Here is a 23,907-nt window from a genome sequence, read left to right as displayed (position 1 = left end):
GCAATGGCAACAAAAGCTAAAGTTGACAAATGGGATCTAGTTAAACTAAAGAGCTTCTGCACAGCAAAAGGTACTATCATCAAAGTGAACAGGCAAGCTACAGAATGGGAGAAAATTTTTTCTATCTATCCATCTGACAAAGGGCTAATATCCAGAATCTACAAGGAACTTAAACACATTTACAAGGAGAAAACAAACAACCTCATAAAAAAGTGGATGAAGGATATGAACAGACACTTTTCAAAAGAAGACATTTATGCTGCCAACAAACATATGAAAACTCATCATCACTTGTCATTGGAGAAATGCAAATCAAAACCACAATGAGATACAATCTCATGCCAGTTAGAATGATGATCATTAAAAAGTCAGAAAGCAACAGATGCTGGAGAGGATGTGGAGAAATAGGAAAGCCTTTACACTATTTTTAACTTTTGAGGAACTTTCCTACTATTTGCCTTAGTGGCTACAACATCTTACACCAACAATGTACAAGGGTTCTAATTTCTCCACATCCTGTCCAATACTTTTCATTTTTAATTTTTTAACATAATAGCCATCTGAAGAGGTATGTGATGATATCTCATTGTAATTTTGACTGACATTTCCCTGATGTCTAGTGATGTTAAGCATCTTTCGTATAACTGTTAGCTATTTATATATCTTTTTTTTTTTCAGAAATGTTCAAGTCTTCTTATTTTAATTAGTTTTCTTGTTTTTTGGCTTTCAGGGTTCCTTGTATACTATATTTTGGATTTTAACTTCTTATCAAATATGAGATTTGCAGATATTTTTCTTACGTTGAAATCCATCCATTTTGAGTAGATTTTTGTGTACAGTGTAAAGTAAGGGTTCAATTTTTTACTTTTTCATGTGGATGTCGTTTTCCCAACACCACTTACTGAAGAGATTGTTCTTTTCTCATTGTGTATTATTGGCACCCTCAATGAAAACAAGTTGACTACAAATGGGTGAATTTATTTCTGGGCTCCTTACTCTGTTCCTTTGGTCTATACATCTTTCTTTATGGTAGTACCATGCTGTTTTAATTACTGTTGCTTTGTGGTATATTTTTGAAATCAGGAAGTGTGATGCCTCCAGTTTTGGGGTCTCTGGTTCCCTATGAATTTTAGGACTGATGTTTCTGTTTCTATATATTAAAAAAGCACATTCCATGGGAATTTTGAGAGATTGCATTGAATCTGTAAATCACCTTAGATTGTATGTAATTGTTAATACCCCCACTTTATGTAATGTTTTTCCTTATCACCTTAAGTGTATTAGGCCTATTTAAAATAATCAGTTTCATTAATTCTGTTTCGAATCATATATATTGTTGGGTTTCTTAAAATTTTCTTTGTTTAATTATCTTTTCCGGTCCTTTTGATGTTTTCACTTACGATCTCATGTTCTTCTGTGTATGTCAGCTATTTTGTCTAATCGTGTATTGGGGAAGGGCCAAAGGCCACATCCTGATCTGCATCCTTCCCTGTGAATTTAAAGGAGATGCGGTGAGGATGAGGTGTGAGAGTCAAAGCACCAAAAAACCACTATTTGTTGCCACCACTTCTGCAGACAAAGTTCTGGTCAGGCTTTTGCCTTGAGACTCTAGAAATACAGACATCTGGATATGGGGGGATTGGGATGTGACATAAACATCTTCGGGTTTTAGAGAAGTAGTAAGTGATGAATAAATGCTCAAGGATGGCTGGTATCACTCTTCATTCAATCCTTGACATGAGAGGTCTTAATGGTATCCTGGTTTTATTATGTCCATGGTGGGTCCATGACCTAGCAATTTTTCTGACGGCTGGCAATAATTTTTCAATGCATTGTGGAAAGAGGGACAAGCAGAGCTTAATTTCAAACTACAATCTCACTGTTAACCTTACCAAAGACACTCATCTGAAAAGAATTTTATATTTTAACTGTACAGCCGTGGGAAAGAAAGAAGGAAAAAGGGTAAGTGTATGATAGTCTGAGCACAACAATCCGTTACATGAGGCCAATGGTGAAAAAATTCACTGTGGCTATGAGTTACATTTAAAGAGGAAAGCATACTTTTTTTCCCTAGGAAATACAGTATCAATAATAGGATTTAAGTATAATTTTTTTGGCCAAAAATTCAGGAACAATATATTCAACAAATGCTGCAAGAATCTGATTATAGTGTTCTGTCTCTAAACACATTTTTGGGTGACATGAGATTTGGTGGAATTGAGTTGAAGAGAGTGATTTGTGGATGGGGAAGAGAATTGGCAGGAAGGCTAAATCTTGGGACATGTAGGAGTTAACCCAGGGAAATTGCAGGTTAGGAGAAGCAGGGCCTCTGGTAGAAGTGGGAATGTAAAAGCAGTGTGTGGCATATCTGTTTAGGAGGTGACATGTAGTTTAATAAAACAGTATGACTGGGTGAGACATGACATTGGGGAATGAAGGGGCCAAATTAAGACAGGCTTTGTATCACAAACAAAGAATTGGAGCTTTATCTTAAAGACAATGAAGAGTCTGGGTAGTACTGACTCAAAGAAAAATATCTTGTAATAGACAAGGGGAATTTATTTGGTTAAGTAATATATATGGGTAGTATACCTTGTGAGTGGTTTGGACTTAAAACATCACAACAATAATTGTCTTTATTTGTTTAATGGTAGATAAGGTTTTTAGTAGGTAGTGACATTGCAAATGTTTTATGTGGCATATTCATACTAAAGTTATTCCTTGTTTATCTGAAATTCATATTAACTGGACATCCCATTTAGATTTTTTAAATCTGGCCACCCTATTATAAGATGTGTCAAATCAATAGAATCAGGTGAACATGACTGGATGTGATGGTTAATACAGAGTTTCAACTTGATTGGACTGAAGGATGCAAAGTATTGATCCTGGGTGTGCCTGTGAGGGTGTTGCCAAAGGAGATTAACATTTGAATCAGTGGGCTGGCAAAGATAGACCCACCCTTAATCTGGGTGGGCACCACCTGATTGGCTGCCACTGTGGCTAGAATATAAAGCAGGCAGAAAAATGTGGAAAGACGAGACTGGCCTAGTCTCCCAGGCTACATCTTTTTCCTGTGCTGGATGCTTCCTGCCCTGGAACATCAAACTTCATGTTCTTCAGTTTTGGGACTCAGACTGGCTCTCCTTGCTCCTCAGCTTGCAGATGGCCTATTGTGGGACCTTGTGATCATGTGAGTTAATACTTAATAAGCTTATATATATATACGTATATATTATATGTATATATTAGTATATATTACAGGTATTATTATATAATTAGTATATATTATATGTATATATTCTCCTATTAGTTCCGTCCCTCTAGAGAACCCTAACTAATATACCAGGTGATAAGAAAACATATCTTGTTCAGTAAGATACTAGAGATACTTGTTAATGTGATAGTTCTTGATATTTCGAACTACAGCAGGGCTGGCATGGAGTTTGGGGATGAATTTGTGCAGAGGACAGTGATCAAGTACCCATGCCAAGAGGTTTGAATTGTGGCTAAACTTTTGGCTTTGAGTAGGTGGCAGCCAATGGATTACTGCTTCCCCTTTACTGCTGGGCAAATGGTCTTTAGATGCATGCTGGGAGGGTCTAGCAGTATGAAGCAATCAGCCCTCTAGTGGCAGCCAGTTCTACTGGCTATTTAATGTAAGAAATTGGTTACATAGGTGACAAAGAGCTAAAAGAGCAACCAGGGAATGATGCAGAAACACAAGACCATCTTCTGCTGGAGGGAAGCAGGGAGGAACGTAGTGATGTCTAGAACCATGGCAAGGGCCATGGTTTTTCTTCATCAGGTTTTTCTTCCTGATTAGTTGGGGAAGAAGAGAAGGATTCTAGAGCAGAAGCAAGAAAGGAAGACAGGAGGAATATGAGCTGGACTCCTATATAAGCCTGGCAAGGCTGTCTTGTGGGAGGTACGACAGCAGAGAAAAGGGCTGCCAGAGGAAGCTGGAATCGGGGAAGAGGCAAAATCATTGCTGGAGGCACTGCCTGAGTTAGAAGAAGAGGCAGAAACATTCTAGCTGCCCTTCTAACTTTCTCCGCTCTTTCTTCAGAGCTTCCCATTAACTGACAGTACCTGGAAGGTGACGGCAAGGGAGCTGAGGCAGAAGAGTGGGAAATAGAGCTGAAAACAAACAGGCAAATGAGCAGCCCAGGAAGATAGGAGTCCAGCTCATATTCCTCCTATCTTCCTTTCTTGCTTCTGCTCTAGAATCCTTCTCTTCTTCCCCAACTAATCAGGAAGAAAAACCTTGTCTCCTTATCAGTAAGCAGTACAAGTTGGGGCAAATTTTGTATATCTCCTCCAGCCTTTCAAACACTGGAGCTAAGAATGTTGCATCTTTTTCTCTGCAGTAGGTCCCACCGCACTAGGCTGTGTTGTGTTACTTAAAGAGATTAACAATAGGGCTACCTAAGGAAAGCCTTGGTCCCAGAGCTTGGCAGGACTTGAAGTTCCAGGTAGGATTTAGATGATGTAAACCAAAGATCCAGCACATTGTGAAAGTTGCAGATACTGGGATGAAATCACTTTTGTCAGACAAAGTAGGATCAGGAAGGCCCAGAAAAGAGGAGGCCCATAGTTTCATGTCTGAGGTAAGAATTGTCTCCAAGGACTGTCTAAACTCTATCATGAGCCCTTCATTGCTCTCCTGCTTTGATAAGGTTTATCATCAGACATTCTTTAGGACTGCAGCAATTCAAATTAGATGTTCTCAGAACACTTGCCTCGTAACAGCATCTCCACAGGTACACTGAGACCAACTGTGGCTTTGAATCTCTGGAACCATTGAACTCTGTTTCTAAGCTGTTAATGTAAATCTCTCTTTGCTAATAAATAAAAGCTCTCCTTACCTTTACAAATGGACTGGTGGCTTGCTATTTCAGGCATTCTGGATTATAATCCTCATTCCTATTCCAGAGTAAACCCAACATATTTAGAGAATTTTATTTAGTTTCTTGATTTTGATTGGCAGCGTAAGACTGCACAATGTTCCACATGTGATTCGTATACTTTATACTTTTATTGAAAGTATCCGTCGAGACAATATAGCTCTGCCAGAACATCATACTTTTAAGTTACCCTGGGTTGTATTAGCTTTTTTTAGGACTTGCCAACACATTGTTGTTTTGAGTTTGTGGTCTTTTTTTATATAAACTACTATCAAGCTTGGCTTCACAATGTATTCTTGGATATTTTGTTCCCTTAGTTGTAAAAGTGAACTTCTTTTATCTTAATTAACTATCTTTGAGTGATTAAATTTTGATTCTTTAATATAACAAATTATTCCTTGTATTTTTATCTACAAAGTTGATAAACATCTTTCATATGTATTTCTAGGTTGTTGACAGAATATTGATGCTGTTGGATTTCCTTAACATCTATTCATTAATCAGCCTTCTTTGGGCAAAGTTGATCAATTAGAAACCTGCTTAGCCATATTTCCTGCCAATCCATATTTATCCATCTTACCCGAAGATGATATCGCAACACATCTACAATCTATCACTGTCACAAACCCATTTGTTAGGAAAAGCCATTAATTTGACACGACTTGCTCTTAATTCATATGGCTTTGTAGTGATTACCACTTTCTGTAAGTACCCACAGAATCATTTGTTTGATAGTCTATTAATAGAATTTCATGGAAGAATGACATAAACATATTGGTATACTGCTTTCAGAAAACATATTAGGCATTTTTTTCCTTTAATCTTTTAGAAGCATTTTTATCTTGTTTTCCCCAAAATTAGTACCTCTGGGAGCCCATAGGCAAGATATTTTGGTATTATGAATAAATATGAATTAGCAGCATGAATTATCTGGGGGGTAAAAACTAATGAGATTCCCCCATGTTTCTTTTTTAAATTTGCAGAAATATCAAAGCATAAAAACATTAATCATATGATCATATTGTATCAGATAGTGATTGCATTCAGTGGTAACAGAAACATGAAAAACTGTGGCTTAAGTTTGGGGTTGTATGTCCTTATTTATTTTTATTAAAACCTCTAGTGATGGACAGCCCAGAGCTGGCATGGCATTTCAGGACACTGTCAGAAACCAGGGCCCTTTCTGTTGTTTTGCTCATTTCATAGTAGCAAGATGGCTGCTCTACCGTTAGCCTTATATGCACATCCCAAGGCAGGAAAAAGCATGTGCCCACTTTTCTGGATATGGTAGCAATAAATAAATGTACATCATGTAATCTTGTAGCAGGATAGTAGGCATTATCACCTCTTACTTACAGATAAAATGAAGACTTGGTTTTCTAGGGCACACAGCTGGTAAAGCAAGAAGTCTGGGGTTCAATTACAGACTTGAGCTTCTAGGTTCATGCTCTTTGTAACATTTTACTAGCAATGGTTTAAGTGGGGTGTGTGTGTGTTTCTTTCTTTTAAAGGATATCAAAGTTCTTGTTTCTCTCTTATTTCACCCAAGATCCAAATTTTGGTGTCTCTTGTGACACCCTCTCTTCTAATTTATAACCTGAATTAGCTTTTCCTTATATAGTATGGTCTGGGAACTACCTCCATTTGGTTTGCGTCAAGGTGGTGGTAGTGATAATGTTGTAGAAAAAAATGGATTCTTGTCACACGACCAGGAAAATGTAGGCACACGGTCACATTGCAGGGTGTGTAGGGCAGGGTTTCTTGGTTTCTTGGGAGAAAAGAAAAGTCCTGCCAGCAGGTCTCCTGCCTCACAGATTGAATCCCAGGTCACCACCCAGAAACTGAGCAGGCTAGGGCTCCTCCCCGCTGCAAACGGTGCCAACTTCCCCTGTCTCCACCCACTTCCCCCAGGTGAGCATTATTCAGAGAGAATGAGTCGGGAAGGGACGGGCTTCATCGGGGACCAGCAGTCCAGTTTTTAAGCCTTCAGGCTGTTTTCGGGTTGGAGGCGGGGTTTCGCCGGAAACCCTTGGCTGTCTCCTGTCTCTGTCAGTAAGGCTCATTGGCAATTCCTGGACCCAATCCCAGATCCAGTGAATCAGACTCTGGGGGCTAGGTCCCTTGAAATGCATTTTTCATAAGCTGGACAAGTGAATGTCATGACCATTAAGCTTTTGGAACCACTGTACTAGAGGATAATTTTCCACTGAGAAGAAATTTATTCTGCGTTGCAGCTGCTTCCAGGTCATATTAGTACTTCAGGTAAAATTAGTCAAGCCTATTGGAAGGAAAACTTCCCCTTCACCCTCTGAAGGTTCGTTGAAAATTAACGAACAAAAGGAAGATTAATAGGAGAAAGGGCATAAAAATTTAATATGCAAGGAGAAAAATCAGTGATTACCTAATAACCGAGTGTGGTACAGAAGTTTATATGCCCCTTTTTTTCATAAGGTAGGAGATGGGAAATGTTGATGGCAATTCTTTTGAGGGGTAGTAAATCATTAGGGAGAAGGAATGAACCCTGGAGACAGAAATTAACTTGCAACGAATGATACTCTTTGGAATTTGAGTGAGTCTGAGAGACATCTGTGAAAAGGCCCATCCAGGTGTGATTATATTTTTCCTCAGTCTTCCTTTCTGGGATGGAGAATGAGGTTTCAGGGAGAGGAAGGAAAGCAATTGTTGTAGGTGGATCCAGTCCTTAGGCAGATGAAGGAAAGTCTTTCCCAGCGTCAGCTGATCTCCCAAGTGTTACTGCAGCTTGGACTCTGCTTTCCTGTAAATAGAAATTAACACTAAGCCAAACAAATATTTTGCAGGCAAGTTTTAATAGGCTTGCAATTCAAGCAAAGCAAGAGAGCAGTATACAGAAAAAGGGTCTGGGTGCTAGCTCCCTCAAGGGCTTGGCTCTTGTCGTTGTAAGGAAGCTGAAGTGAAAAGAGGAGTGATGTGTAGGCATGTAGAGGTGGGGAACTTTTAGCACCTGTGCAGTTTGATAACTGGGGCTTGTTGTACAGATTATTTCATCACCCAGTTACTAAGCCTAGTACATAATAGTTATTTTTTCTGCTTCTGTCCCTCCTCCCATCCTCTACCCTCAAGGAGGCCTCAGTGTCTTTTCTTTCCCTCTTTGTGTTCATGAGTTGTCGTCACTTAACTCCCACTTACAAGGGAGAACATGAGGTATTGGTACCAGTAGAAGAGATCTGAGTTGCCCCAAGTTACAGGTGGCTTATCTGTACGTGTCCTTAGCAAACTTCAGTCCTTGCCTCCTCGGAAGAAAGAAGTCGACTGAGAGACATAAAGCCAGAAAAAGAGATTAAGGCAAGTTCCAGAGCAGGAATGGAAGTTTATTTAAAAAGGCCTTAGAATAAGAAAGAAAGGAAGGTGCACTTGGAAGAGACCTAAGCGGTCACATGAAGGTTAAAGAGAGGTCAAGTGCTCCATTTAACCAGGATCCTAGGACTTTGATAGGCTCAGCTCTTTCCCATGATTCTTCTCTTAGGGTGGGCTTCCTGCATGCGCAGTGCTTTCATTACCCTTTTCTGGTGGAGTGTGCTCCTGGAAGATCATACTATGCCATTTTTGCCTCTTAACATGCATGCCCAGGAAGTTGCTTTTACCTGGGGCCAGCATTCAACGAGCATTTTGATGTTAACAGGTGTGGATCATCAGGAAATGGCCTCTCCCTGGTGTTCCCGAATTACCATTTTTAGAGAGGCAATGAAATAATTGCGGAGCCATCACCTAACATCCCTAGTGAGTAGTGGGGAGAGCCATCTCCTGCCCTGCTTATGCCTCACTTCCTGTATTTCGTTTTCTGTTGCTGCATTAGTTTGCTAGGATAATGGCCTCCAGCTCCATCCATGTTCCCACAAAGGACATAATGTCGTTCTTTTTATGGCTGCATGGTATTCCATGGTGTCTATGTACCACATTTTCTTTACCCAGTCTGTCATTGATGGGCATTAGGTTGATTCCATGTCTTTGCTATTGTGAACAATATTGCATTGAACATTCACCTGCATTTGTCTGTATGGTAGAATGATTTATATACCTCTGGGTATATACCTGGTAAACGGATTGCTAGGTCAAATGGTAGTTCTGTTTTTAGCTTTTAAATGAATTCCCATACTGCTTTCTGCAATGGTTGAACTAATTTACACTGCCACCAACAGTGTATAAGCATTCCCTTTTCTCCACAACCTTTCTAGAGTCTGTTATTTTTTGACTTTTTAATCATAGTCATTCTGACTGGTGTGAAATGGTATCTCACTGTGGTTTTGATTTGCATTTCTCTAATGATCAGTAATGTTGAGCTTTTTTTGTCATATGCTTGTTGGCCGCGTGTATGTCTTCTTCTGCGAAGTGTCTGTTCATGTCCTTTGCCCACTTTTTAATGAGGTTTTTTTTTCCTTTAAGGTCCTTCCTTATAGATGCTGGATATTAGACCTTTGTCAGGTGCATAGTATGCAAAAATTTTTTCCCATTTGGTAGGCTGGTTGTTGTTCACTCTGATAGTTTCTTTTGCTGTGCAGAAGCTCTTAAATTCAATTACATCCTATTTGTTAAATTTTGCTTTTGCTGTGATTGCTTTTGGTGTCTTAGTCATGAAATCTTTGCCAGTTCATATGTCCAGGATGGTATTGCCTAGGTTGTCTTCCAGGGTTTTTATAGTTTTGCATTTTACATTTAAATCTGTAATCCATTTTGAGTTGATTTTTGTATATGGTGTAAGGAAGGGGTCCAGTTTCAATCTTCTGCACAGGGCTAGCCAGTTACCCCAACACCATTTATCGAATAGGGAATTCTTTCCCCATTGTTGTTTTTGTCTGCTTTGTTGAAGATAAGAGGGTTATAGGTGTGTGACCTTATTTCTGGCTCTTTATTCTGTTCCATCAGTCTATGTGTCTGTTCTTAGACCAGTACCATGCTGTTGTGGTTACTGTAGCCCTGTAGTATAGTTAGAAGTTGGGTTTTTGTTCTTTTAGTTTAGGATTGCCTTGGCTTTTGAGCTTGCTTTTGGATCTATATGAATTTTAAGAGTTTTTTCTAGTTCTGTGAAAAATGTCATTGGTAGTTTGATAGGAATAGCATTAATCTAAAACCTGCTTTGGGCAGTATAGCCATTTTAATGATATAGAATTTTTTCCTATACAGAAGCATGGAATGTTTTTCCATTTGTGTCTTCTCTGATTTCTTTGAGCAGTTCTTGTAATTCTTGTAGAGAACTTTGACCTCCCTGGTTATATTCCTAGATATTTTATTCTTTTTGTGGCAGTTAGTGAATGGGATTGTGTTTCTGATTTGGCTCTTGACTTGGCTGTTGTTGGTATATAGGAATGCTAGTGAATTTTTGCATTGATTTTTGTATCCCGAAACTTTGCTGCAGTTGTTTATAGCTACAGGAACTTTTGGGCCAAGGCTATGGGGTCAGCCCAAAAGCTCATGGGTACATAAAGAATTATGTCTGCAAAAATAGATAGTTTGACTTCTTCTCTTCCTGTTTGGATGCCCTTTATTTCCTTCTCTTGCCTGGTTGTTCTGGCCTGGGCTTCCAGGTTTGGTTCTTATTGGGCAATGCCAGAGTCTCATTTCAGTAACTTTGGAAGATGGTCAGGTTCTTATCAGAAATGTTAGAGTCCCACGTTAGCCACCTTGGGAGTCATCACTCAAGGAGATAAATGGTTAGCCTCTTCCTTTTATGGTTAGGAATTTAGCCTAGTCAGCTGAGGTAGGAGGGGAGAGTTTTCTGCCTCATGACTTGGGTCAACTTGTTAATGAGGCAAGAAGATAGAGGAGGGAATATGCCCCCGACATGTGAGTCCCATGGGATCCCTATTACCATGTCTTTTGTCTGCTACGACAGCGTCTCTTCTCCATACTGTCTCATGAGGGCCTTTGATTAGAAATACTCAGTATACCAGGGTGCCATATTTTCGGGTAAAATTTCCTGGGCTTCTTCAGTATCATCCTGTGTAGCAGCAGAGGGCTTCTTACTATTACTCTGGGAAGTGGTCCCCTACCTCCTGGAAGCCAGAAGAGGGTGATTGATGTTAGCAAATATATTTGCTGAGACTGTTTTATTTTCAAGGTATTAAGTGTCCTAACATTTTGGACACAGGAACAAGATTGTTCAAACCACTGATTTGAAGCAGTGGTAGGTTCATATCCTGACTCCACCACTGAGCTAGTTGTAAAACTTTGGGCAAATAACTTATCTCTCTGAATCTCACTTTCATTATCTGTAAAGTGGCATTAATAATCATATCTATGTCATATGATTGTTTTAAGGATGAAATGAGTTAATACATGTAAAACATTTAGGGCAGGATGTGTGTTAAGTTCTCTAAGTGTTAGCTATTAATGATGCTTTTATGGTGTCAGGTAAGAGTTTCAGTACCTGTGTAGATGGAGTGTATTCACCTTATGGTGATGTCCCCTTATACCTAGTATTCTATTTTTTTTCTAATAAAAGGATGTAAGCATGGAGGGGGAGGGGAGGTGAGAAGAGATAGGAAAAACCTGCTTGATTATGCTTACGACTGGCAAAACCGTAACCACCCAATAGGTTGTTTTTGCCCGCTGCCTAGACAGAGCTGATTTATCAAGACAGGGGAGTTGCAATAGAGAAAGAATTTAATTCATGCAGAGCTGGCTATATGGGAGACTGGAGTTTTCAGTCTCCCTGAAAACTTGGGGATCAGGGTTAAGGATAATTTGGTGGGTAGGTGGGTTGGAAAATGAGGAGTGCTGATTGGTTGTGTTGGAGATAACATCATAGGGAGTCATACCTGTCCCTTTGTGCTGAGTCAGTTCCTGGGTGGGTACCATAAAACCAGATGAGCCAATTTATCTAGGTGGTGCCAGCTGATCCATCAAGTACATGGTCTGCAAAATACCTCATGCTCTGATCTTAGGTTTTACAGTAGTGATGTTACTCCCAGGAGCAATTTGGCTGGGTTCAGAATCGTGCAGCCTCTGGCTGCATGACCCCTAAACCATAATTTCTAATCTCGTGGCTAACTTGTTATTCCTGCAAAGGCAGTCTAGACTCCAGGCAGGAAGGGAGTTTGTTTTGGGAAAGGGCTGTTACTGTTTTTGTTTCAAAGTTAAACTATAAGTTCCTCCCAAGGTTAGTTTAGTCTGTGCCCAGGAATGAACAAGGACAGTTTCAAGGGTAGAAGCAAGATGGAGTCAGTTAGGTCACACCTCTTTGACTTTCATAATTTTCTCAGTTATAATTTTTGCCAAGGTGGTTTTACTGCCGTCGTGGTAGAGTTGAGTTTGGATTAGTTGGCTGATTCTTTAGATGCTTCCTCAGAGCAATGCATAGTTTTTTATCCCTCGCCACCCCTACCCTTTCCTCTGAATCCCCAAAGTCCAATGTATCATTCTCATGCCTTTGTGCCCTCATAACTTTAGCTTCCATATATGAGTGAGAACACACGATGTTTGGTTTTCCGTTCCTGAGTTACTTCACTTAGGATAATAGTCTGCAATTCCACCCAGGTTTCTGTGAATGCCATTATTTCATTCCTTTTGATGGCTCGTAGTGTTCCATTTTATATACACAACATTTTCTGAATCTTCTCGTTGATTGATGGACATTTGGGCTGGTTCCATATTTTTGCAATTGCATATTGTTCTGCTATAAACATGGGTGTTCAAGTATCTTTTTTATATAATGACTTCTTTTCCTCTGGATAGATACTTAATAGTGAGATTGTTAGATCAAATGGTAGATCTACTTTTAATTCTTAAAGGAATCTCCAAACTGTTTTCCATAGTGGTTGTACTAGTTTACATTACTACCAACAGTGTAAAAGTGTTTCTTTTTCACTGTATCCTCACCAACATCTATTATTTTTTGATTTTTTTGATTATGGCCATTCTTAAAGGGGTAAGATGGTATCACATTGTGGTTGCTATTTGCATGTCACTGATAATTAGTGATACTGAGCATTTTTCCATATGTTTCTTGGCCATTTGTAAATCTTTTGATAATTGGCTATTTGTGTCCTTAGCCTACTTTTTGATAGGATTTTTTTTTTCTTGCAGATTTGAGTTATTTGTAGATTCTGGATATTAGTCCTTTGTTGGATATATAGATTGTGAAGATTTTCTCCCACTGTGTGGGTGCTCTGTTAACTCTGCTGATTATTTCTTTTGCTGTGCAGGAGCTTTTTAGTTTAATTAATTCCCATCCATTTATCTTTGTCTTTGTTGTGTTTGCTTTTGGGTTCTTGGTCATGAAGTCTTGGCCCTAAGCCAGTGTCTAGAACAGTTTTTCCAATGTTATTTTCTAGGATCTGTATGGTTTCAGGTCTTAGATTTAAGTCTTTGATCCATCTTGAGTTGATTTTTGGTATAGGGTGAGAGATGAGGTTCCAGTTTCATTCTTCTACATGTGGCTTGCCAATTCTTCCAGCACCGTTTGTTGAATAGAGTGTCTGCCCACTTTATGTTTTTGTTTGCTTTGTGAAAGATCAGTTTACTGTAAATATTTGGGTTTATTGCTGGGTTTTCTATTCTGTTCCATTGGTCTATATGCCTATTTTTATACCAGTACCCTGCTGATTATGATACTGGTACTATGGTGACCAATGGCCTTATAGTATAGTTTGAAGTTGGGTAATGTGAGGCCTCCAGATTTATTCTTTTTGCTTAATGGTGCTTTGGCTTTGTGGGCTCTTTTTTGGTTCCACATTAATTTTAGAATTGTTTCTTCTAGTTCTGTGAAGAATGATGGTGGTATTTTGAGGGGAATTGCATTAAATTTGTAGATTGTTTTTAGGATTATGGTCATTTTCACAATATTGATTCTACCCATCCATGAACATGGGATGTGTTTCCAATTGTTTGTGTCATCTATGATTTCTTTCAGCAGTGTTGTGTAGTTTTCCTTGTAGAGGTCTTTAATGTCCTTGGTTAGGTGAAATGTTCTGTAAATATCTGTTAAGTTAATTTGGTATAGGGTATAGTTTGTTTCTTTGACCTTCTGTCTTGATAAACTGTCTAGTGCTGTCAGTGAAGCATTAAAATCCCCCCCCCTCCCGTTACTGTGTTGCTGTCTATCTCATTTCCTAGATTTAGTGGTAATTGTTTCATAAATTTGGGAGCTCCAGAGTTAGGTGCATGTACATTTAGGATTGTGATACTGTGATATTTTGATTTCACTTGATAGCCTTACTGCCTATCTCAGAAGAAACCTGAGAGAATAATTAAGCTATTTCTATGGTTCAGCGTTTTAAGCTCTTAAGAGAATGAAGTATGTTAAATGTTATCACAGTGTGTGATTTACTTAACTACGATCCTTGCAGCTCTTACTGCTTCCAGTTGGAATGTATACAGTAATACAAATTTCATGGGGGTGGGTTAAACACCAGGTGGTAAGTCACTTTTATGCATGGGCAGAAACAATTAGGTTCAGTGATTTGGACAGAAGGTAGAATCAGAGGGCTTAGCTTAAATACCACTTCAGATGTGTTAAAGGGTAGATTGTTCTTGATGTGATGCCAAAGACAGGTGAACATGTAATGAGCCTGTCATGGCCATAAGAAAGAAAACTATTCTTTTCAAAGTTACTAATGGTCTCATCTTCATCAAATCAAATGGACAGTTTTCCTTTATCAATTTTAAATGTTCAGCATTATCTGACATTGCTGCTCACCCCCCACCACAGAACAAACAAACAAACAAACAAACAAAACAATGCTTCTTCAGAGGCTACGGGTATAGGGAAAGGGGGAAGCGTTGGTCAAAAGACATGGCAAGGTTGAACAAATTCTGGAGACCTAATTTATAGCGATGTGGCTATAGTTAACAATACTGTATGTATGTATGCTTGAAATTTGTTAAGAGGATAGATCTTAAGTGTTTTCATCATATATACCCAAAATAACTATGTGAGGGTGGTATAATTAGTTTGTGGTGATTTTTTTTTTATTGTGATTATTTTAGTGTGTACATATGTCAAACATCAAGTTGTACACTTTAAGTATTCACAATTTTTGTCAATTACACTTCAATAAAACTAGAAAAAAATTTGGGTGTTCTCACACCTCCCTTCTCTACTTACACATCTAGTTGATCTCGTATAGTCTTACAGTTTTAAATATGATCTATAAGCAGATATCCTAGCCCCAACCTTCCTCCTGAACTCCAGATTCATATGTAGAATTTCCTACCAGACATAGCCACTTGGATGGCTAATGGGCACCTCACTTATCACAGCTAGGACTAATTCCCACTACCCTTTCCTCCTGTCTTCCTGCCTGTGTGAATGAAAACTCCATTTATACTATTGCTCAGGTAAGAAAAATCTCTGGAGTTATTCTCTTGCCTCTCCATCTCTGATACTCTACCTGCAATCCTCAAACAAATCCTGCAGGTCAACATTCAAAACATATGCTAAATCCAACCGCTTGATACTACCCTACTAACAAGCCTCCTGCATCCCTTCATGGACGACTGTAATAGCTTTCTAATGGTCCTTTTGATTCCATTCTTGCTCCTCTGAGAAACTGCTTTTCCTGATTTTCTCCTCACAGAAGCCATAGAAGTTTTCTTTTATTATACTTATGTTGAAATAATTATAGCATCACAGGAAGTTGCAAAGTTAGTACAGAGAGGCTTCATGTACACTTCATTTAATTTTTCCCATGTTTATGTATTGTATAATTGCAGTAAAATACCCAGACCAGGAATGACATTATTACAGTGTATACATTAAGTTTTAGGTCATTTTATCATGTGTAGATTTGTGTAACCACCACTACAATCAAGATAACAGAACTGTTTCAGCACTGAGATCTGCCGCATGCTACCTCTTTTGTGCCACACCTTCAGCATCCCTAAGCTCTGGCAACCATGAATTTGTTTTCTGTTTTGTTAATTTGGCCACTTCAAGAACCTTATATACATGGAATTATATGATATGTGACTATTTGATAATTACTTTTTATGTAGCAAAATGTTACTGATGTAGCCAAGTTGTGTCTATCAATAAATGATTCCTTTTTATGGTTGAACAGTGTTTCATAGTATGGATATACCACAGCTTGTTTAACCATGTACCTCTCCAGGGAAATTTTTTTTTCTAACTTTTGACTATTAAAATTAAAGCTTCTATGAACATTCATGTATTCGTGTGTCCACTCATGTGTTTTTGTGTGGACACAAATTTTTTTTCTGAGGTAACTACCTAACAAGGCAATTGCTATGTTGCATGGTAAGTGTATGTTTAGTTTAAGAAACTGCTAAGCTGTTTCCCAGAGTGATTGAACCATTTTGTGTTCCCACCAGCAGTATATGCGCAATCCAGTCTCTCCATATCCTCACCAGCATTTGGTGTTCTCCCCTTTTTTTTTTTTAAAAAATCCAACCATTCTGGTAAGTGTACACTGATGTCTCATCAGTTTTAATTTGCATTTCTCTAATGGTTGGTGATGCTGAGCTTCCTTTCATGTGCTTATATGGCATTTGTATATCCCCTACAGTGAAATGTCTGTTTGCCCATCTTATTTTTAATTTATTATTATTATTATTATTTTTTGAGACAGTCTCGCTCTGTCTCCCAGGCTGGAGTGCAGTGGCAGGATCTCAGCTTACTACAAGCTCCGCCTCCCGGGTTCACGCCATTCTCCTGCCTGAGCCTCCCAATTAGCTGGGACTACAGGCGCTTGCTACCGTACCTGGCTAATCTTTTGTATTTTTTAGTAGAGATGGGTTTCACCGTGTTAGCCGGGATGGTCTCGATCTCCTGATTTCGTGATCCACCTGCCTTGGCCTCCCAAGGTGCTGGGATTACAGGCATGAGCCACCGTGCCCGGCCTGTTTGCCCATCTTATAATTGCATTTTTTTTTTAACTGTTGTATTTTAAGAGTTGTTTATACGAGTCCTTTTCAAGATATGTGGTTTGCAAATATTTTCAGCCAATGTGTATCTTGTCTTTTCATTCTTTTAACAGAGTTTTTCATAGAGCAAGTCTTTTTTTTTTTTTTTTGAGTGATCTTTTAAAAATAAAAATGATTGTTCCCCCCAGGCTCAGGACCACTCTTTTTTCTGCTTTGAGCATTCCTCCTCTGTAATTAGTTGGCTCACTCCTTTACTGCATTTAGGTGTCTGTTCAAATGTTGCTTGCAGAGAAAAGCTTTCTGACATTTGGATGGAAGGGTGTCATCAATCTGAAATGAACCTGCATGGAGGATCCATTATTCCAGGGGAATAAATACTCGAACCTCAGTCATTTCTCTGAGCTCTTACTTGGCTCCTCAGAACCAAACCTAACTATGAGTTTAAATGGGAACCAGCTGATGAAGTTGACACAGGCCAGTCATTATAAGCACAGAGCAGGATGGAAAAGGATGGAGAGTAAATTTGGAGGGGCAGATGGATGATAAACAACATAACTGGGATGCTCCTTTCTATCTGGTATCCCATTAGTTTGCTGGCTGTAACTGCTACAGATGAGTCCCATTCATAATTGTATGACAAGTTTTTTCTCCCAGAAGTCATTGATGTGTGCAGAATGTGACAAGAGACATTGCCTGATAGGTTGTGCTCCCTTAGTTTTGGTGCCTGCTGCCTTTCATTTCTTAGGCTGTGACCCTAGGCTGCTCTGGGTTTTTCACCTCTGGCTTGTAAACATCTCTAGATATTAACCTCCAGCTCTGCCAAGCAGGAAGGCTGTGCTCCCTTATGGGGCCAGCTCTTCTGGAAAGGTTACCTGTAGCAGAGCTACTGGGCCTTGGTGGCATGGTTGTAGCTTGTTTTATTGCTCTTTGTTTTCAGTTGAGAGTTGGTAAGGTTTAGTTGAGGGATGCTACAGAGGAGAGTGCTTTAGGGGTGATCAGGCACAGGCTCACGCTGGACCTGGAACTATTATTTCCTTGGATGTGCAGGTCTTTTGTCCTGTCTGATCTATTCCATTAGACTTTAGTTTTCATGTTAATTTTCTTTCAGGGGTCCAGTTGTCTTTCTTTTCTGCCCAGGGGCTTCTCAAAAGACTTCTAGACAGATTAGTCTACCTTCTATATGTCAGTATAGACCAAGGTACAGAGATCAGTATCTCTTGATGAGGTCGTTACATGAATATGCCATGGTTTATTTTATTCAATAGACCATACGATTAATTATAATTTTGTCACTAAAAAGATACTTCAAATATAATTTTACACATACCTGTACATATGAGTACACTTGGAGGAAAACTTACTGTAAGTGATATTGCTAAGTCAATGGTATGTGCATTTACAATTTTAATGCAGTTAATTTATTCTCCCATCTAAAATATGTAAGGCTGTTTCAAAGCTATTTTCTTCCTTCCAAAGGCATTTGATGCCTCCAATTCCTGACACCTTCTAGGGTTCTGGAATATGAAGCGCGTTTTCAAGTTCACCCTACTTTATCAGTTACTAAGCATTATTTAAACTCTTCACTTTTTAGTTTCCAAAGCTTTTGTTGACAGTTCTCATCTATTCATATTTTTTCTGTACTCTTTATCTGTGTGGGTAATGTACTATTACTCCTCTATAGTCATTTTAGTGGGGATTCAGAGTGAATAGACAAATGTGCGTTCAACCTACCATGTTTAATTAGAGGCACGCATTCTTACATTTATTACTAGGTATATTCTTTTTCTTGTAAAAGTCACATTTTCTCAACCTGGTTATTGTTAAGTACAGAATTTTGATTTTTTAACTACTCTCTAGATAATTCTAATTATTCATATAATTTTCTAATTGTCATTTCGAGATAGTATGAAAATGTACTTTAAAAAAGCTGTCCAGGAGAGGGATTTCACGAGTGGTAGACTAGCATTACTTCCCTTCACCCCCACAGAAATCAAAACAAATTCACAGCACTAAAATCATCACCAGTATCATGAGAACTCAAATACAAGGATGAGACTGTTACTGTGACCACAGAGGAGTAAAAACCTCTATGCAGATAAGAGAATAGGACCTCTATATCTACAGTGCCTTTCTCCAACCAGCTAGACACGAAGTGTACAGAAAACTTCCCCCCAATTTATGGTTATTATACTGGAAAGAGTGGGATTGAGGTGGATACCCAGCTTCCCACCATCTTGGGCTCACTGACAGACCTGTGCCTGCCTCAGTCTGTGGGAAGCATTGCAAGTGCCTGAAGGGAGAAAAATTCCTGGGGACAGCCAGAGATGAAGGGGAGAGGTTTTGCAGACTAGCTTCTCAGACTGGAAAACTGTGCTGCCTGTTTTGGCGTAGCAGCCCACATAGTAGGAAGCATGTTCCCACAGGTGCCCTGAGCATGAACCACTAGTGTGTTAGGCCATTCTTGCATTGCTATAAAAAAATACTGGAGGCTAGGTAATTTATAAACAAAAGAGTTTTAATTGGTTCATAGTTTCACAGCTTTACAGGAAGTATGGTGCTGGCATCTGCTTGACTTCTGGTGAAGCCTCAGGGAGTTTTCAATCATGGTGGAAGTTAAAGGGGGAATTGGCACATCACATGGAAAAAGCAGAGCAAGAGAGAGAGGGAGGTGCCACACATTTATAAACAGCCATGTCTCATAAGAACTCGCTGTCATGAGGACAGCATCAAGAGGATGGTGCTAACCCATTCATGAGAAATTTACCTGCATGATCCTATCACCTCCCGCCAGGCCCCACCTCTGATACTAGGGATTATAATTCAACATGAGATTTGGGCAAAGACAAATATACAAACTATATCATCCAGCCAGCCTTCCCACGCTGCTGGGATATCCTCTTGGGACCTCCCCTATCCAGGATGGGCAGCACTTTGATGTCTGTTACAGCTGAGGCAAACCTGGGTCACCTAGTGCTGAGAAGGAGGCAGTGACCCAGCGGGAAAAAGATATTCAACAGGTATGTTGCAAAAAAAAAAAAAAAAAAAAAAAAAATTCTGTAAGCAAACATAGCAAACATACTCAGTAAAAACCATAGTAAGCCAAACATAGAAGACTGGAATAACTAACCCTTCAATGCAAAGGTATAGATGTAAATCCTTAAGAAACAATAGCAAACAGGGAACTGTGACCTCCCCAAATGGACAAAGCAAGAATCCAGTGATCAAGCCTAATGAGACTGTGATAGGTGAGCTCTCTGATAAAGAATTCTAAATAACAGCCTGGATGCAGTGGCTCATGCTTTTGTAATCCCAGCACTTTAGGAGGCTGAAGTGGGATGATTACTTGAACCCAGGAGTTCAAGGCAGCAGTGAGCCATGACAGTGCTACTACACTCCAGCCTGGGTGACAGAGCAAGACTGTCTCTTAAAAAAATCACAGTAACAGTTTTAAGGAAATTTAGTAATTTCTGAAAATAATACAGAAAAGCAACTCAGAAATTTATCAGAGAAATCTGACAGAACTTGAGTTACTGAAATAAAATGGAAGTCATGGAACTGAGAAATACATTTGCTGAGCCAATAAATTCACTGGAGGTTCCCAACGGCAGAATAAAGCAGAAAAAAGCATCAGTGAGCTCCAGGACAGGCTATGGAAAGATAAACAGAGGACAAAGAAGGAAAAAGATTGAAAAGGAATGAAGAATGCCTATAATACGTAGAAAATTTCCTCAAAAGAGCACATCTAAGAATTATTGCTGTTCAAGAGGGAGCTGAGAAAGAGCAAGGGGTACAGAAGCCTTATTCAGAAAGCTGAAAAAAAGTAACTGCCAATAAAGAATTCTGTTCCCAGCAAAGCTTTCCCTCAAACATGAAAGATAGAGGAAGTCTTTCTTAGACAAGCAAAAGTGAAGGGAATTCATCACCACCGGACTTGACTTACGAGAAATGCTAAAGGGAGTTCTTCAGTCTGAAAGAGAAAAACACTAATGTTCAAAAATAATACGTTTGAAGGTATAAAACCCACTAGTAAAGGTAAGTACACAGAAAAACTCAGAATATTATACGTCATTGCAGTGTGCAATTCACTCATAACTCCAGTATGAAGACTAAAATACAAATCTATCCTAAATAATAGCTATAGCAACCTGTGAAGAGATAGGCAATATAAAAATATGTAAACGGAGACAACAAAAAGTCAAAATGCAGGGGAGGGATGCAGTTAAAGTGTATAGTTTAAGTTGTCTCTTTGTTCTATTTTTTTGTGTGAGCAAACATAATTTGTCATCTATTTAAAATAACCTGTTACACCTAAGTCTCACAGTAATCATGAAGCAAAAACCTAAGACAAATGTACCCAAAATAAAAAGCAATGAATTAAAAAAAGTTATTTCCAGGTTATTTTGAAAGTTATGCAAGTTTGGAAACCATTAACTTAAACATCCTTCTCCTTAAATTTGAAAAATTGAGTCTTCTCATTTTCACTCTGAAGTATCCTAATGAAAGCTCATTAAGAACAGAGGTTAAGGTTTATTTTTGTATTCCCAGGAAGTACCTAACATAATTTATCCATCTCTACATTTATCTGTGTGACACATAACACCTCTGTAAGGAAATGAACAAAATACATACATAAAAGGATGATTAAAATCAATAACATGTACAAAATTTATTAAGCTAGTTAGCCTGCAGATATTTATATTCAAATAGGACATTTAAAGAGCAGACCTAAAAGATGGACTTGAATCATGGACATTCTGGCATTGAGTGGTGTGCAGGCTACTCAAATGGCCCTCAAGTCACTGTATGTACCTGGCCAGCTGGTCCATAGATTTGCAAAGCCATTTCCGGATATATGACCACTGGGCTTTGTCCATCAGCCCTTGTGGGTATTGCACTCTTGATCGAGTTTGTCTAGATTAAGCCTTAAAGCAGGAGTCCCCAACCCCCAAGCTGTGGACTGGTACTGGTTCATGACCTGTTAGGAACCAGGTTGCACAGAAGGTGAGTGGAGGGTGAGCGAGCATTACTGCCTGAGCGCTGCCTCTTGTCAAATCAGCTGTGACATTAGACTCTCACAGGAGCACAAACCCTATTGTGAACTGTGCATGCGTGGGATCTAGGTTGCATGCTCCTTTATGAGAATCTAATACCTGTTTCATCCCCAAACCATCCTCAACCTGCCCCCTGGTCTGTGGAAAAATGTCTTTCACAAAAGATGTCCCTGGTGCCAAAAATGTTGGGGACTGCTGCTGTAAAGGACTCATATAGCCACAATGGTGATGGTGTGGCTGTGGAGCTGGCAATGGGTAGGGCTTTATCATGTAGTAAATGAAGCTCGGGATCAGAAGTTGGACCTGGTTTAAGTCCTAACTGCTAATTGCTGACAGTATGAACTTAGATGACTTGACCTCTGTGCAGCTCATTTTTCGCATTGGCGAAGTGGAGTTAATTGTTATGGGTTGAATGGTGTCTCCAAAAGATGTTGCAGTTCTAACCCTTGGTACCTATGAATGTGACCTTTTTTAGAAATAGGATCTTTGCAGGTGTAATCAAGTTAAGATGAACTCATTATGGTGAGCCCTAATCCAATATGATTGGTGTCCTTTTAAGAAGAGGGGAACACTATATGAAGATGGAGACACGCTGGGAACACAGCAGTGCGAAGGTGGAAGCAGGGATTGGAGAGCTACAGCCGCAAGCCCAGGAACACCAGTTGCTACCAGAAGCTGAAAGAGTCATGGAGAGATTGTCCTCTAGAGGTTTCAGAGGGAGCATGGCCCTGATAACGCCTTGATTTCAGATTTTTAGTCTATAGATATATGATACAATACATTGCTGTTAGCCTAAACTACAAAGTTTGTAGTCATTTGTTATAGATAGCAGCTTGGGGCAATGAATACTATAATCACAGTTACCTTGCAGGTTTTTGTGAAGACCAGATGATAGGGTGTTTATAAAAGCCATTATGTACTATAAAGCTAAGTAAAGGGAGCTTACTATTCTTAGCTGGAAGAAGGGGTTCACATTTCCAACTCTGCTCAGTACATCTCAGCATTGCCTCTTGTCTTCCTACCTTGTGGCTATGTAAGTGGCCTCTGCAAGCCTTTCTGGTGAACCCCTTCCTCTTGGTGCCTGTGCAAACTCTGCTGTGGGAGTAATATGTTCTGCTTAATTTTCAGAATGTTCTTGCCCTCTGTCCCTGACCTTGACCTAGTCTTATTTTTTCCCTCCAGTTTTGAGTAACTGTGTGCTGACGGTTGTTTGAAGGAAGTTTTTGCCTCCCAATTCATGTTCTGAGGAAGGAAAACAGATTCTTGAAAAGTCAAGAGTGGTAGGTTATCCTACTTTCAATATTTCTACAAAGAACTTGTGTGTAATGCCCTGAGGATGTCTCATTGAACTGGATTGACTTCAATGTTGCAGATAAATGAAGTTCATCTCGGAGACTATCTCTTTGTTCTGCTAAGCTTGGCAACTTTCCTTCCAAGTCAACTTAACTGACTTTGCTGTTAGAGAGGTTATAAAAAGGACATTTAAATCTGCGTGAGTATTTCTTTGTACCAGCAATGCTAAGATACTGACTTGGAACTTTATCTGTCAATCAGAAATTATCATCCCATGCCTTCTCGCTCTTTCTGGGTTAGTTTATGAGGAGCAGCATGATGTATAACTCTCGTTCCCGACTGCCACTGTCGTATGATCTCTCCTTGGCTTGCGATGTTGTAGGCTGTTAGCAAAGATAAAAGATGTAACAAGGAAACAAAAATTATTTCATTCATTGTACAAGTATATGTGTACACTGTTGTCTTGCCATAGGGAAGAGTGCTGTGGAATGCTCAAGAAGGAATTGAAAAACGTAAAAACACTGTCTGTTCTATTTGAAGATGAGGTTTTCGTTGAGAGAGGAATGGTTAAAATGATCTTCCATTAAGCAGAGCTCTCTTCCTTGTTTTCTCTATGGTGGAGAGTGTCTTTTACTAATAGCCTTCACTGAAGGTATTCAAAGCTGGGTTTCTTTGAGCCTTCAGGAGAAAGTGGTAAGTAGAAACTATTTAAGACTTCAGCCTACCAGAATCAGCTTGGAGTTCAGGAAACTGGACATGAATGTAGATCAGAAGCTTAAACTGGGAATGAATATTAT

This window comes from Pan paniscus, chromosome 16 (assembly GCF_029289425.2).
Source record: "Pan paniscus chromosome 16, NHGRI_mPanPan1-v2.0_pri, whole genome shotgun sequence".
Taxonomy (NCBI): domain Eukaryota; kingdom Metazoa; phylum Chordata; class Mammalia; order Primates; family Hominidae; genus Pan; species Pan paniscus.
Note: the sequence above shows the minus strand (reverse complement) of the source record.